The sequence below is a fragment of the Panthera pardus genome, unplaced genomic scaffold (assembly GCF_024362965.1).
Source record: "Panthera pardus isolate Hobbes unplaced genomic scaffold, ASM2436296v1 HiC_scaffold_20, whole genome shotgun sequence".
Taxonomy (NCBI): Eukaryota; Metazoa; Chordata; class Mammalia; order Carnivora; family Felidae; genus Panthera; species Panthera pardus.
Genome location: NW_026526766.1, coordinates 32253112 through 32268065, shown reverse-complemented (window position 1 = coordinate 32268065; position 14954 = coordinate 32253112). Strand labels below are relative to the sequence as shown.

General features: G+C 37.0%; 1 protein-coding gene across 18 annotated transcripts in view; it reads right to left on the bottom strand.

Annotated features, from left to right (window-relative positions):
* The window catches only part of KDM4C (lysine demethylase 4C), a 437058-nt gene that overhangs the window by 409655 nt on the left and 12449 nt on the right, over nt 1-14954 (bottom strand). For 10 of the 18 annotated variants that reach the window (XM_053907903.1, XM_053907887.1, XM_053907896.1 and 7 more), the window contains one exon: nt 3303-3402. The exons of 5 other annotated variants lie outside the window; for them this stretch is intronic. The gene's annotated coding sequence lies outside the window, so the exon portion shown is untranslated. The remainder of the gene's footprint in view (nt 1-3302; nt 3403-14954) is intronic. 3 more of the 18 variants (XM_053907892.1, XM_053907891.1, XM_053907895.1) reach the window with 1 other exon arrangement.

Below are 14954 nucleotides of genomic sequence, written 5' to 3'. Positions count from 1 at the left end.
CACATTGTCAGGCTACACAGTAATGACACAGATGTTGGCTTAAAAAAAAAATGGGGTGCCTGGGTGGCTCAGTCAGTTAAGTGTCCAACTTCAGCTCAGGTCATGATCTCACAGTTGGTGGGTTCAAGCCCCACGTCAGGCTCTGTGCTGATAGCTCAGAGCCTGGAGCCTGCTTCTGATTCTGTGTCTCCCTCTCTCTCTGCGCCCCACCCCCCCTCACGCTTTGTCTCTCTGTCTCTCAAAAATAAATAAAAATGTTAAAAAAAAAATTTACAAAAAAAAAAAACCTTTTCAAATTAAATCCCTTCTATTACCTTCTTCCCCAATGCCTATACACATGCTCAAATCTCTCCCACATAATTTTTAAAGGTTCTCTGTACACCATGCCCCTCCCAGAAAGACCCCAGCTATAGCCTTTGCTCTACAACCCCTCACAGACAAAACCCAACAGAGAATAGCCTACATTCATGTTGTCCACTCCATCTATTCAATCATCAGTCCTGCTGCAATCTGACATCTCCACCCACCAGTGCATTGAAATCACTCTGGGTAAGGTTGCCAGTGACTTTTTTTTTTTATTTATAAATTTTTTTAATGTTTTTATTTATTTTTGAGGCAGAGAGAGACAAAGCATGAGCAGGGGAGGGGCAGAGAAAGAGGGAGACACAGAATCAGAAGCAGGCTCCAGGCTCTGAGCTGCCAGCCAGCACAGAGCCCGATGCAGGGCTTGAACTCACGAACTGTGAGATCATGACCTGAGCCGAAGTCGGTCACTTAACCGACTGAGCCACCCAGGTGCCCCCATGACTTTCTAATTGCTATAGGCTACATGCTGTCTTTAGTCCTCTTCCCAGTCTCTTTGTAGCCTTTAAAACTGAATAAGTCCTCCCCTGGTACAGCTACTGCAGATGGGGAGGACATATACCACCCTCCATTCACTCTCTCATGGTTAACTCCACCCTCCACCCTGAACTCCTTTCTGCACTCCTCCAGAGCCAAATCTTTCACAACTGGTATACCACAAGGTTCTTTCTGTGGTTGTCTTCCCTTTCCATCAGTCACAGACACTGTCATCCAACTGTCCTTACCAATGCCTCAGAAATATGCAACAAGGACCTCTCTCCCCTAAATCCAAGTCCAGCAAATCTAAATGCCTAGTAGGCAGAGCCATTTTTAGATGATTCTCAAACTCAACAGAGATAAAACTTAATCCAAAAGTTACTAGGAATAAAAAGGAATCCTTCCTCTAAAATCTGCTTCTCTACCCCACAGTCCCAATCCTAGTTCATTCAATCCATCCATGGTCCTGCTCTGCCTTTTTCAGCCAGCACTGACCAGCACAATCCTCAGAGCTTACAAGTGCATGAGGGAACATGCACACAAGTGGCTGTAATACTACAGGTCAGGGTCATCTCACACGTAGACTCCATTATGAAGCCTTTCCTGGCAACACTCCCCACCAACTAACGGTCATTTTTAATGTTCTTCTCACCCTCACTCCATATATACACAGCCATCCCTCATTATTCCTGGTTTCAGTATTTGCAAATTCACCTACTTGCTAAAATTTATCTGTAACCCCCAAACCAATACTTGTGGCACCTGCATGGCCATTCATAAACATTCGCAGTATTGAAATATTTGAATCAGCCAATATGCACATCCCTTCAGCAGAGGTCAAACAAGGACATGCTCCCTCTTGTTTCAGTCCTCAAACTGTAAACAAATATATTTTTGCACTCTCTTTAGTGCCAGTGGTATTTGCATTTTTTCTGTTTCTTATTGGTGATTTAGCTGCTTAAAACAGTCCCCAAGCATAAGTTCCTAAGTGCAAGAAAGCTATAATGTGCCCTATGACAAACATACTAGGTTATGTAACTTCAGGCATAAGTTATAGTGCTGCTGGCATGGGTTCAATGTTAGTGAATCAACAATTATATATTAAATAAGGTGCCTTTAAAACAGAAATATACAGGGGTGCCTGGGTGGCTCAAGTGATTTCCCCTCAGGTCATGATCTCACAGTTGGTGGGTTTGAGCCTTGTGTCGGGCTCTGTACTGGCAGTGCGAAGCCTGCTTGGAATTCTCTCTCTCACTCTCTCTCTGCCCCTCCCCAGCTCATACTCTCCCTCCTCTCTCAAAAAAATAAACATTAAAAAAAAAAACCAGAAATACACATAAAACAAGGTGATTGATATATAGCTCAGTTGACAAAAATGTGTGATCAAAGCCTCACAGAAATCTAACCCTGTATTTCCCCTCAGTATTCAGTAATTCAGTATTCTCAGTGACTTTATGTAACATAACTACCAAAAATCATGAGAATCAATTATATCTTAGCCCTTTGAATGAGACCATTCAGAAAAAGCCTCCACCCCTCAGCCCTGGAAGCCATCTTCCCTCCTTCCCTCAAGAATTTCTCCCACTCATGGCAGTGAGCCCAGGCAGCCAAATACTGCATACTGCAATTGACCTGCACAAGCTCCATTCCTGCCCTAGGAACTCAGAATTGAGGAACAGAGGAAGCCATGAAGGGCTGGGACAGCCATTTTTCTTCCTTTTGCATAAACAGAGAATGACCAAAGGAAGGACATTAGCAGAAAGAAGTAGAATAGAGAGAATCCACATAGCCCCAGAGAGAGATTTGCTGGGGGGGGGGGGGGGGGGGGGGGAGGAGGGGGAAGGAAAGAAACCAAGCCTCAGACATCGTAGGCATAATGGAAGTCATAGGGTAAACACTCAAAGAGTTTGCATCTGCAAGAGACTGAGTAGTCTGAAGAGCTGAAATCTACATTGCAAAAGGCATTCCACATATGCTTTAAATTCTTCCAATATGAAGAGGCTTGAATTCAGAACTGGACAGAGTGTGGAACGAATTGGAGACCACAAGGTTTTCTTCTTACTGGAACAGAACTAGCACAGGTAATTTAGCTCTTAAGAACAGTCCTGGCACTATTAGTGATCTCTGGATGACAACTAAGACAGCATGTTCATGGAACAAACAAATGCAGCAGCAACCTCCTGCACCCCAGATTTCAGCCATGGTGCTATGATCCCAGACCCTGATTCTTCAGTTTTCTATTTGTGGCAGAAATGGCAGATCCGTTCGCAGCACTTCCAGTAGTGTTCTGGGATACGTCCAGTGCCTGCTCTCCAAACTTCAACAGCTCCAGTATCAAATCCATTTCTGCTTAAGTTAACCAGGGCAGTAGCCATAATCTGTCACTAAATCATGACTGATAAAATTATCAAATACAAGCTGATAACAATGATGAATGGAAAAGAAACCTGGTATACAAATACCAGATGTACGGGCATCCAACTCTTGATCTCAGCTCAGGTCTTGATCTCAGGGTCATGCGTTCAAGCCCCACATTGGGTTCCACGCTGGGCATAGAGCCTACTTTAAAAAAAAAAGAAAGAAAGAAAGAAAGAAAAAATACCAGATGTAAATCAAATAAATGTTTTCTTCATATCTACTTGCCTTTTATTAGTAATCCTTTCTAACAATCAGTTCCTTGGTATATCTTAATGAAATTAACTTGAATGACTCAAAATTCATTCTGTAATATTGAGTACAAATTATCAATTGAGCCACTAAACAAACTAACCAGCCACCTACAGGTACTTACTGTTAGTGGCCTACTATAGTAGAAGCTCTCAATAACCTTCTATTTAACAGATTTACCAGATAAAGGATACACACTATATATTATCTCTGAAAAACACCACACAGTACAAACTTGAGTATGTTTATTATGTCTAAGTACCAGTTGAACTGCATGCTTAGCAATCAAGTGTTTATTTCCAATCCAGTTTATGCCACTTGTGCTAATTATCTGACATAATTAAATATTATGTAAATAGATGAAGTGTGAATACAACAATGTTATGTTTCTATAAGATTTAAGTTGAATCTTTTGGAGTGATCCAGTAAAGATGAGATGATTTTTTAAAAAGGGAAGGGGGATATCAAATGAAGTGTGGGAATTGCAACAGTAAAAGGTTAGGGGGGTAGAAGGATTTGTAAAATCTACGATTCCAGCTCATATTACTTCAAATGTTTCACTCACTCTGCTTTGAAAAAATAGAAACTGAAAGCGGTAGATGCTGTATTGGGTGTGGTTTATGCAAAAGAGGAAATGCAGGACTTCAAACTTCTTTCAAAGAAATGGCTTTGCTTTACAACAAAAGATAGGCAAATTATTGTACAAGTTTTAAGTAGAAATAAAATAATTGATGTATGTATCTTTTTTTATATAATAGGCATCTTTAACCAAAACAAAAACTACTCAATACCTTGGGAAAGAACCATTCTGTGTCTTATAATAATGGAAGGTCAATAATTGTCAAAAGTCTTTCCACATGGTTAAGGATAGCTATTTCCCTTATTTCTTCCACACTGCCAAGCCTCCATTCATGCTTTAGAAGAAAGTTAAATCAATGAAGGCGTCTAATGTGAATTAAAGAAAAACACAAAACTTTGTGGGTTTATTCTTATACTTACTGCTATTATTACTTTTTTTTTTTAACTTTTTCCTTAGAAGAACTTCAAACTTACAGAAAAATTGCTGGAATAGAATAAAAGAAAAAGCCTGCATATACTGCAGCCAGATGATCTGAAGCCAGATTCATCCAATAATATTTTACCCTATTTGCTGCTTTATCAATGTGTGTTCTCATCTCTCTTCTTCCATTAATATATCACCCACACACAATTTTTTTTTTCTGAACCATTTAAGACTAAGTTGCATACATCATGGTCCTTTACCCCTAAAAACTTTAGAGTACATTTCCTAAGAATAGGGGTCTTACATAGATAAAGTTTTCAGCTCCAGTAAGTTTAACATAGATACAATACTTGAATCCAATTTCTGTGTTCCAATTTTGTCAAGTGACCAAATAAGATACTTGACACCTTTTTTTTCCCTCTAGTAGGGAATTCCATCTAGGATTAGAAAATGCATGTAGCTGTCATGTCTCTTTAGTATTCTTTAATGTGGGATATTTCCAGAGCCTTTCTTTGTCTTTAATTTTTTAAGCATTCAGTCATTTTGTTTTAACATTTAAATAGAACATGTATTTGTTTTAAATTGAACATTTTCTGGGTGGCCCAGTCAGTTAAGCATCCAACTTCAGCTCAGGTCATGATCTCACAGTTTGTAAGTTCGGGCCCCGTGTCAGATTCTGTGCTAACAGTTCAGAGCCTGGAGCCTGCTTCAGATTCTGTGTCTCCCTCTGTCTCTGCCCCTCCCCTGCTCACGTTCTGTCTCTCAAAAATGAATATATGTTAAATAAATAAATAAATAAATAAATAAATAAATAAATAAATAGAACATTTTTCATCTTGGTATATTTTTTAAGCTAAGAATTTTTCCTTTTGTTGCTGGCATATAATATGTCATTAATTTTTAAATTGATCTCATATCCAGCTACCCTAGTCATCTCATTTCCACTAATTTGTCTATCATGTGAAAATTATCTGAGAATAGTGTTTTTGTTGTTTCCTTAATAAAACTTATTCTTTTTATTTCTCTTTCTCCTTTACTGACCTGTCTAGGACACCCTAGTGCTAAAGAGAAGTAATGACGGGAATGTCTTAATATACAGGGAATGCTTCTAGCCTCTGCAATCAGACAACACAAAGAAATAAAAGGCATCCAAATCAGCCAGGAGGATGTCAAACTTTCACTCTTTCCAGATGACATGATATTCTATATGGAAAACCCAAAAGATTCCACCAAAAAACTTCTAGAATTGATTCATGAATTCAGCAAAGTTGCAGGATATAAAATCAATGCACAGAAATCAGTTGCATTCCTATACACCAACAATGAAGCAACAGAAAGAGAAATCAAGGAATCGATCCCATTTACAGTTGCACAAAAAACCATAAAATACCTAGGAATAAATCTAACCAAAGAAGTGAGAAATCTATACACTGAAGACTATAGAAAGCTTATGAAAGACATTGAAGAAGACACAAGAAAATGGAAAAAGATTCCATGCTCCTGGATAGGAAGAAAAATATTGTTAAAATGTCAACACTACCCAAAGCAATCTACATATTCAATGCAATCCCTATCAAAGTAACACAGCATTCTTCACAGAGCTAGAACAAATAATTCTAAAATTTGCATGGAACCAGAAGAGACCCTGAATAGCCAAAGCGATCTTGAAAAAGAAAACCAAAGCAGGAGGCATCATAATCCCAGACTTCAAGCTATACTACAAAGCTATAATCATTAAGACAGTATGGTACTGGCACAAGAACAGACACTCAGATCAACGGAACACAATAGAGAACCCAGAAATGGACCCACAAATGTATGGCCAAATAATCTTTGACAAAGCAGGAAAGAATATCCAATGGAATAAAGACAGTCTCTTCAGCAAGTGGTGCTGGGAAAACTGGACAGCAACATGCAGAAAAATGAACCTGGACCACTTTCTTATGCCATACACAAAAATAAACTCAAAATGGATGAAAGACCTCAATGTAAGACAGGAAGCCATCAAAATCCTCGAGGAGAAAGTAGGCAAAAACCTCTTTGATCTGGGCCACAGCAACTTCTTACTCAACACGTCTCTGGAGGCAAGGGAAATAAAAGCAAAAATGAACTACTGGGACCTCATCAAAATAAAAAGCTCCTGCACAGTGAAGGGAACAATCAGCAAAACTAAAAGGCAACCAAAGGAATGAGAGAATATATTTGCAAATGACATATCAGATAAAGGGTTAGTATCCAAAATCTATAAAGAACTTATCAAACTCAACACCCAAAAACAAATAATCCAGTGAAGAAATGGACAAAAGACATGAATAGACACTTCTTCAAGGAAGATATCCAGATGGTCAACCGACACATGAAAAAATGCTCAACATCACTCATCATCAGGGAAATACAAATCAAAACCACAATGAGATACCTCACACCTGTCAGAATGGCTAACATTAACAACTCAGGCAACAACAGATGTTGACAAGGATGTGGAGAAAGAGGATCTCTTTTGCACTGCTGGTGGGAATGCAAGCTGGTGCAGCCACTCTGGAAAACAGTATGGAGGTTCCTTAAAAATTAAAAATAGAACTACCCTACAACCCAGCAATTGCACTACTAGGCATTTATCCACAGGATACAGGTGTGCTGTTTTGAAGGGACACATGCACCCCCATGTTTATAGCAGCACTATCAACAATAGCCAAAGTATTCAAAGAGCCCAAATGTCCACCAACAGATGAATGGATAAGGAAAATGTGGTATATATATACAATGGAGTATTACTCAGCAATCAAAAAGAATGAAATCTTGCCATTTGCAACTAAATGGATGAAACTGGAGGGTATTACGCTAAATGAAATTAGTCAGTCAGAGAATGACAAAAATCATATGACTTCACTCATATGAGGACTTTAAGAGACAAAACAGATGAACATAAGGGAAGGAAAACAAAAGTAATATAAAAACAGGGAGGGGGACAAAACAGAAGAGACCCATAAATACAGAGAACAAACTGAGGGTTACTGGAGGGGTTGTGGGAGGGGGGATGGGCTAAATGGGTAAGGAGAACTAAGGAATCTACTCCTGAAATCATTGTTGCACTATATGCTAACTAATTTGGATGTAAATTTTAAAAAATAAAAAATAAAGTTATATATATATATGTGTGTGTGTGTATATATATATGTATGTATATATATGTATGTATATATACAGGGAATGCTTCTAACCTTTAGTCTTCAAAATTCTTACTATGTATAAGTACCCTTTAACAGGTTAGAAAAGTTCTACTCTATTCCCTTCTCCAGGAGATTTTTTGTTGTTTTTGTTTTGCTTTCAAATCACAAATAGATGTTAAATTTTATCAAATGCTTTTTCTGTACCTGTTACAATGGATTTTCTTTTATCTATTATTGCAATTAAATATGATTCTAAAGTTGGGGCACCTGGGTGGCTCAATTGGCTAAGCGTCTGACTTCAGCTCAGGTCATGATCTTATGGTCAATGGTTTTGAGCTCCACACTGGGCTCAATTCTGACAGTGTAGAAACTGCTTGGGATTCTCTCCCCCCCCCCGCCCCTCCCCCACTCATGCTTTCTCTCTCAAAATAAATAAACTTTAAAAAATATATATGATTCTAATGTTGAACTAACCTATATTACTAGAATACACCTGATGCCATATCACACTACAATTATCTGTACTAATATAATATTTAAGGTTTCATATTCTGTCTTCCTAAGTGAGGCTAGCTTATAATTTTCCTTATTCACACTATCCTTGTCTAATGCTGGCATTAGGATGTATCAGCCTGAAAAAATGAGGCAGGCAGTGTTCCTAAAAGAGACAAACTTTGACTTTGTTAGGGTTAGAATTAAGTATTATTTGAATACTTTGTGGAACTAGCCTGAAAAACCATCTGAACCTGGCATTTTCTTTGCAGTAAGACTTATAACTACAGAATCAATTCTCTTAAATGGTATGTTTCTACTACTTCTTGTTTTGTGTGTGTTTTAATGTGTGTGTGTGTGTGTGTGTGTGTGTGTGTGTGTGTGTGTGTGTGTTTTATTGAAGTAGAGTTGATACCCAATATTAGATTCACTTCAGATGTACAAAATATTGATTCAACAATAATATATACATTATGAAATGTTTACCACAATAAGTGTAGCTACCATCTGCCATAATATTTCTACTCCTTCTTGAATCTGTTTCAGAATTTATACTTCTCTGGAAAACTGTCCATGCAAATGTATTTGCCTAAGTTTTTCATGGCCTCATGTATAATAAAGTAGTATTTCCGGTCCTCATGCTATTCCTATCCATTGTTTTTTATCCAAGGTAAGAATCCACAGCTCCTATCACTCTCAAAAATATATCACACATGACCCCAAAAAATAAGAGTTACTGGATTTGATCACAGCCACAGAAGTGAGCTGCTGAACTGTGCCTCCATCAATAGCACAGTGACCTCACCTAAGCACCTCATCTTTGTTAATGTTAAGTCTCAGTAACCCTTAAACTTGGGAAATTGAACAAATTCAATGTTCCTACAACTGGTGAGCAGTGGTTCCACCAGTCCTCTGAAAAATAAGAATGAAAGTGCTCTAATTTTTCATAAAGTTCCAGTTTTATTCTCAAAGAATGCTTTCTACTTTGTTGATATTTTTTGGACAGTAGGAATAGATAGTAAGTTTTCTTTGATACTTTTTTTTTTTTTTTAGAAAAAGGTTGACCCCAAAAAAAAAAAAAAAAAGGAAAGGAAATTAAAAGTTGGCAAGCCTATGTCAATCCAACTTATTTTTTCAAATCCAGAAGTCTGGAAACCAATAAACTATATGATCTCTAACATTTTCATGGCCACAATGTTGTATGTAAGAGACAGGAAGGGACAAGGGATAGAGGGATGGAAGGAACTAATTATTTACATTAACAAAGATCAAGTAACTTACTCAAGCTCAAGTCCTTATTTAACCAACACCTTCCTGATTTCCAAGCTTTTAACTCTACAATACCCCCATCCTCTACTTAAATAGATAAATCTTCCAAATGTAACATTCTTAATGAATCTTTCTCTCAGTAAAAATGGCTTCCGATTGCAAATCACTCTAACTTCAAAGCATGACATGTAAGATAACTAGTCCCATCATTTTCTTCCAAAGCACATAGATTTTCAGATTTTACTGCCTATCCCTCCTAAATCATTCATTCCGTCAAATTACAGCTCTGTTTCTACAGCTAAATACAAAGATTAATCAAAGAAGTTGCCTGATAAAACTATTTAACTTCAAGGACCTGGAGGCAATAAGAAGGAAGAAAAAAATAACTTTCTTAAGATAAGAGAGCCATCTCGAAAGTGTAAAACACAGGCATTGACTACTGAAAGAGCTACACTCACTACAGAAAAGATAACAGAAGAGACCACAAAGTCATTCTGAGACAATCCCAAAAGAGGTATGTCCAAGCCAAAGCAGAAGGAAGAATCTTTGTATCACGTAATGGCAGAGCAACAGTTTACAATTAATTATCAATCAAAAAGATAACAAACTTACTCAAGGTCACATAGCTTTGAAAAGATAATTATAGATATTGCTGAGATTTTGCCGTAGGGGATTAAATGGACAGGGAGGTAGAAAGGGAGTCTGGGGTGCTTAAAATATGCTTCCATCTAGCTCTGCGTACAGAATCTAAAAGTAAAAAGAATTCCTCCCAGGATAATCGACACCTAGCTTAACCAAACTCAGAAGGAAAACAACAATAGTAATAAAAGATTGGACAATTGACCAGAATTCCTTCCCTTTGTCAGAAACTGAAAATCCAGAAGGCTAAGGAATCCTAGCAAAGTCGACAATACAAGACAGTATGTACTTCTGAGTCAAATTCAGGGTACAAACATAAATGCTATACGAGTTCCTAGAGAAAAGAAAAGACCACAGATGGGCACTGTGGTAAAAGGCACAGTGAAGAGGTGGGGTTGAGATGGGCCTTTAAAATAAATAGCATCTGGGTCAAAAAAAGGTGAGCTGTCCTTCTACAGGAGATAGGGAGCACACAATAACACACTAACATAGAAAATAGTAACTCATTTAATCTTCCCAACAGCCCTAACAAGAGAAGTATTATTATTAACCCTATTCTGTAAGTGAGGAATTGGAAGCCTAGATCAACATTCTCAAACTTTTTAGTCTCAGGGCTCCCATATACTTCTAAAGTTTACCGAGGGACCCAATAGTAAGAGCTTTTATTTTTGTGGCACAAATACTTACCAAAACCGAGGAGTTTCTTAAATTATAAATTAAAAGATAAATTTTAAATCCCCATATGTGTGAAACTTTTAAGATAAGTTTAAATTGTTCATCAGTCAAAGGCAACAATGGTTCCCAACCAGGGGTGATTTTTGTCCCCTTGGGGAAACTAACAATGTCTGCGGTTATTTTTGTTTGTCACAACTGGAGGAGTGTTATTGGCGTCTAGTGGGCATAGGCCAGAGATGCTGCTTAACATACAATGCATAAGAAAGCACCCACAACGAAGAATTATCCAACCCTAAACGTCAACTGTGCAGAGGTTCAAAACCCTGCTCTGGGGCCTAAAGAAACTACAGCATATGTTCAATAATAGACATTGTACAATAATGTTCACAACAGCATTTTTGTAATAGCTAAAAATTGAAAGCAACTAAAATGTTCATTTACAGAAGATCAATAGAAAAGAGTATATTCAACCAGTGGAATATTATACAGCAGTGAAAATTAACAAACCAAAGCTACTCTCAACAATACGTATGAACCACAGAAAGTCTTAGGCTACTCAAACCATATGTCTATTTTTACAAACCTAAAAAATAAAATTTAATCTGTTCTTAATTAAATGCATATAAAATAAATCCATTTTTTTAAAGCAAGGGAATACTGGGTCACCTGGCTGGCTCAGTCAGTAGAGCATGCAACTCTTGCTCTTCATGTCATAAGAGTTAGAGCTCCACATTAGGGATAGAGTTTACTTAAAAATAATAATAACAATAAAATAAAAATATTTTTTAATTGAAAAAAATTGATAAAGCAAGGGAATACTAAACACAAAAATCAGGACAAGGTTGCTGAAGGAAAAAAGATGGGATACAAGAGCATCACATAATATCTGGATACATTCATAGGACTGTCCCCTGTCTTTTGCATGCCTCATGCATTACAGAAAACCTTTTTTACATTTATGAAACAACAGAAATGATATACTTCTGAAAATACTTAGAAAATTGAAAAAGATACTTTAAATTAAACCAAAAAAAATGTTTTTAATAAACTTCTATGCTAAAATCATTATTTAATATAAACAATCTTTTTGTAATACCAAACAATCACTCCCAGCTTTTAATTTTGGCAATTCCATATTTTTGTACATTAAATGTACCAAAAGTAAGACAGACCTGCATGGCCAGTAAAGACCTCAACAGCTTTAAGCTGTTTTCTAACTGTATTTTGTGACATTATTTTAATTGAAAAGTCTGTAATTAGGCTCTGTGTTTGTGTGTTTGTATTCAAGCTCTTAAAGTGGCAATAAATTGCTTGGGTTTCCTTCTCTTAGTCTACTCTGCTATACAACCAACAATATAACTATAAATACCTTTAAATTTACAGATTAATAAAGTGTGGCTCTTTTGGTAAAATAACTAACTTTTAAATAATCATCAACTACAACATCAACAATGATTTTAATACTAAAAGATCATTTGAGTAGGAGCACCTGGGTGGCACAGTCAGTTAAGCATACAACTCTCAATCTTGGCTCAGGTCTCGATCTCACAGTTGGTGAGTTCAAGCCCCACATAAAGTTCGGCACTGATGGCATGGAGCCTGCTTGGGATTCTGTCTCTCCTTCTCTCTGTACCCCTCCTGCTTGTGTGTGCACTCTCTCTCTCTCTCTCTCTCTCTCTCTCTGAAAATAAATAAATAAACTTTTAAAAAAAGATAATTTGTGTAGAAAATCATTTGTACACTAGGATAAAAATCTTTCCTAGCTATATGAACTATGTATCCTACCAATACTTTTGATCTGAGAGGAAATTTTGACATAAATGAATCATTAATGGCAGAGGAAAAGAAAGTTTACAAATAGCAGTGATTCTAAATAATAAATCTGTTTATCTAGAAAGTAGCTTATCGTGTTTCATAAAAGCAATTTCTCATATTGCAATGCAGGAAAATGTCAGATCTTACAATTCAATGTGTCAAAGTACAGAGAATACGGTCAAAGAAAAGAAAAAAAACTCAGTATAAATGCAGACACAATGCTAAATCCTGTTGAGGAAAGTAAAAGATATTCTAAAGTAATATGGATATTACATTTAACAGTAAATTACCTGATAGACAATGATCAAAAGGCAGAGAAAGCATCATCTTGGCATTAAGTTTTTTTTTTTAAGAATAGAAAATACTAAGGAAAAATGACCAATATTTTCTTTACCACTGAACTCTCCTTCTAAACCTACTATTTTAAATTTAAAGCCAAACATAATCTTTAGCCTGTATATCAATAAAACATCTAAGCATGGAACAAAAAATGCTTTAAAAGTTATGAAGAAGGTAGAAATCATTTTTAAAACATTCAAATTTGTATCTGATTGAGATTCATGACCTTTACGAAAAGGGCTTAAAAAGAGAAATTCTAAAGTTTTCTAAAATTTGAGTTAAAAAAAAAAAAACTCATTCTCTGTTAATTCCAAGTTTAGGAAAATCACAAAATTATAGTAAAATATGGGTACAGACAGTACCAAAAAATTATGCAGTCAATGCTAACTACCATTTCTGCATGAATAGCAAAAAAGGGCTGTTCCCCTATGACTGTGAATTTAGAAATCTGATTGGCTTTCTAAATCCCTATTATTATGCAGAAGGTTGATAAGGACACACAAAACAGCTAAAGGAAATAAAGCAATTTCAAGTTTGCAAAACTTGCACTGCACATAATTGTGAGTTCTAAGAATCTTGCAGGGCTTGGAGGGCTTGGATTGTCTCCGTCCAAGACCTGCAAAGGAGGGAACACTTCCTGGCACAGGCAAGACCTACCTGAGTCTCCCAGGTCCCAATGCCCAGACCCAAGACACCTGCAGCAGTACCTGGGCAACTACTGGCCTTGTGTTGCCCACCGCACAGCCCAGCACCCTGAGGCAAGCTTGCTGGCCAGCCCCTCAGCTGATTTCTGAACTGCACCAACTATGCAATTCCTGGCCTGGCGCAGACCCAATCAATGTCTGGGGTAGAACCCATATCACTACCACTGGCTCTACAGTAAAGCCCATTTTGCATATACATCTGAGATTACCTAAACCATTTAGGCCTATCAGAAGAACTCATGAGAGGCCAGGTAAATCACTCATTATTTGTTTCAAACATAAAACATCTAAATGCAATTTTATATGCAAACTCTGAAATTATTTCTAAAGATTCACAATCACATAAGCCATACATGGTATCAACTATACTGAGCAGGGGAGCAAAAAGGATTGGAAAACATCAGACACAATAATCTGACACTTCTTACTTGTTTCATTATTAATGAATACAAAGAACACTATTTTAAAGAACCACAACAATTTGCACATTTTTCAGCAACTACCTCTCCAAAAAAACCAAGCTTACAGAAAAAGGGTTTACTATATTCTCATCCTGTATGCAATGCTATACCTAGCACAGGTATTTGCTGATCATATATTCTCTTAATCTTAATACCAATACAGGAATTCTTTTACATGCAAACACATCTAAACACATGAAAGTATTTTCAGTGTCTATTTAGATGAGTTTAACTTTCCTCAAAATCTCAAATATTTAACAAAACTATAATAATCACAAATATAATCATAAAAGCATAAAGGAAAATCATAATCTGTTACCCAATGCTTCTCCTTGACTTATTCTTTTTGAATTTTTATTTTATTTTATTTTATTTTGAGAGAGAGAGAGTAAGCAGGGAAGGGGCAAAGGGAGAGAGAGAGAGAGAGAAAGAGAGAGAGAGAGAGAGAGAGAGAGAGAATCCCAAGCAGGCTCCAGGCTCAGCATGGAGCCTGAGGTGGGGCTCCATCCCACAACTCTGGGATTATGACCTGAGCCGAAACCAGGAGTTGGATGCTCTGCCAACCAAGTCACCCAGGACTATCTTCATTGACAACTCTTTGAATAGTGAAATCTTATTAAAATGAATCTTAAGAGAAGGAAGGAAAAATAAGATAAAAACAGAGAGGGAGGCAAACCATAAGAGACTCTTAAATACAGAGAAAAAACTGAGGGTTGCTGGAGGGGTGGTGGGTGGGAGATAGGCTACATGGCACTTGTTGGAATGAGCACCGGGCGTTACACGTAAGTGATGAATCACTGGGTTCTATACCTGTAAACAATACTATACTGTATGATAACTAATTTGAATTTAAATAAATTTTAAAAAATAAAATTAATCT